The 2,500-nt window shown below is 49.1% G+C and overlaps 1 protein-coding gene across 1 annotated transcript in view; it reads right to left on the bottom strand.

The window, feature by feature from the left end:
• The window catches only part of LOC308297059 (bone morphogenetic protein receptor type-1A-like), a 37,191-nt gene that overhangs the window by 33,851 nt on the left and 840 nt on the right, over positions 1–2,500 (bottom strand).

Here is a 2,500-nt window from a genome sequence, read left to right as displayed (position 1 = left end):
GTGTGTGTGAGAGAGTGAGTGTGTGTGTGTGTGTGTGTGTGTGTGTGTGTGTGTGTGTGTGTGTGTGTGTGTGTGTGTGTGTGTGTGTGTGTGTGTGTGTGTGTGAGGCGTGAATCAAAACAGCATCCCGGTTCCAACAATGGAACAAGGGGGGAGCGCTTGTTTTCGGTGGAGATGACGGAGGCGCGCCGGTGTTATATTATAAACACAATCTGATCTAGCAATCATGACAGGCTATTTATTATAATCACTAATTCACTATGAAGTGTCTTTAATTATAATTAAAGTAACAATAGTCAAATAACAAACAAGGACAAATTGTTCTGCCCACAACCTTATCAAACCAAAATGCCTAAACTACTGTAAATGTAGGTTTATTATAACTATTATAATGGTTCTTAATTAGTCCCAATTATTAAGTATAATGTATACCTTATAAATATAGAATGTTTATGATTATATGAAACATCGCATATGAAACATGAGCCGACTCAGCACCGTTAACGACTTATGTGCCGTTATGGACAGAATAGTAAATCTTCAGCCCCCCGAATTTCGTCAGCTCCGCGCGGTCCAGGGGAACACAACGGAGCGCTCCCTACCTCCAGTTCAGCCAAGCACAAGCTTCCACTGGCGATACCGGGATGCTGTTTTGATACGCGCGTGTGTGCGTGCGTGCGTGCGTGCGTCACGTGCGTGTGCGCGTGTGTGTGCGTGTGTGCGTGCGTGCGTGCGTGCGTGCATCAGAATTCAAGTGTTTCATGCAAAATAGCCTAATTATCCTGTCACACACACAGATTCCCCTAGGGGGTCCCGGACCCCCTGGTTAGACTAGGGGTCCTTGTAGCATCACTATGAACACAGTGACAGTGTGACAGTACAGGGACCCCCTGGTCCTCAGTATGACAGTGTGACAGTACAGGGACCCCCAGGGACCCCCTGGTCCTCAGTATGAGCAGAGGGCTGATGCAGCCTAATAGTTCATCATGACTCCAGGTCACATGACTCCAGGTCACATGACTCCAGGCTTCATGCTGTAATCTGATTGTATGCTTGATGCAGCATGTGAGAGTGCACGCAATGTGCACGCACGCAATGTGCACACACACACACACACACACACACACACACACACACACACACACACACACACACACACACACACACACACACACACACACACACACAGGACTCATTAAAGTAACAGATATAGAAGGTTTTGCAGCCTCAACGTTTAGTGGACGAGACGTAGAGATAAAAAACACCAGTCCATGTAACAACTTGTGTCAGGTTTTCCACTACAAGGAACTGGGTAGAGTGGTGTGAATGTGGTACAAAACGGGGTACTAAAACAGCTCCACTCTAGAGTGGGTCCGGGCTGGGCCAAGTGAGCCCAAATCAGTGACGTATACACGCTGCTGATACTGATTGGTCAGTCTCACGGCTGAGCTGTGTCTTTCAACACAACAACTTGAGACAGAATTTAGTTTGCAGTCGCGGCTGCAAATCAAATATAAAAGCAAAGCCTGTTTGTTTTATATATCTGTTTATAAAGAGGTCGATTAGGCAGAATTGTGTTCCCCAGCCCTGCAGTCGAGAGACCACGAAGCACCAAGAACATATTAACCAGTAAGACTCCCTAATCGGGAGATAAGCGACCGTCGGTCACTTATCTCCACAAATAGGGCAAAAATTTGTTTTTCCCAAATCTTCCTGATCCATGTTGATGACATGAGTGTAGACATGCTGTGTAGTGATATTCGTGATTTTAGGGCAAAATCTGTAGGAGCAGTGTCCAAAAATGTGTTTGTAAAAATCGGCCTGGACGTGGCGCTATATGGGACAGATTCATGTTGATGGGATGAGTGTAGACATACTGTGTACCGATTTCCGTGATTTTAGGGCAAAAATGTTAGGAGCAGTGTCCAAAAATGTGTTTTGCAAGAATCGGCCTCATGGTGGCGCTAGATGAGGGCCATGTGAGAAATGAGGGGTGGGGTCTCCGCGCCGCCAAGGCGGACGAATAGGTACCGGCCCCGGCTGTCCCGGTCGCTCCTAGCCGGAGTTACGGCATTTTATGTGAGCTGCAGTGTAGGGGGTCCTCCACTGGGGGCGCCACCACTTTTGCATCCGTTCTGGAGCACCAGGAGTCGGTGGTCCCCGGGAATTCCCCGTGAGCAGCCCCGTTGGGGTGGTCATTTGGTCAGTTTAGCACATTTGGTCATTTTTTACATCTGGGGGTCCCCCAGGGAGCTGGGGGTCCCTGGAGCTCCGGGGGTCCTTGGAGGTTGTAGTTTGGCAGGTAAGGAGTGTGTGTGCAAAATGTGGCATGGATGGGGGCAACGGTTGTGCAGATAGGAGCAGGGCCAAATTACACCTGGGGGTCCCCCAGGGACCTGGGGGTCCCTGGAGCTGCGGGGGTCCTTGGAGGTAGTAGTGTGGCAGGTAAGGAGTGTGTGTGCAAAATTTGGCGTGGCTGGGGGCAACGGTTGTGGAGATA

This window comes from Nannobrachium achirus (genome assembly GCF_963921795.1).
Source record: "Nannobrachium achirus genome assembly, chromosome: 13".
In the NCBI taxonomy this organism is placed as follows: domain Eukaryota; kingdom Metazoa; phylum Chordata; class Actinopteri; order Myctophiformes; family Myctophidae; genus Nannobrachium; species Nannobrachium achirus.
Note: the sequence above shows the minus strand (reverse complement) of the source record. Positions and strands in the feature narration are given on the sequence as shown.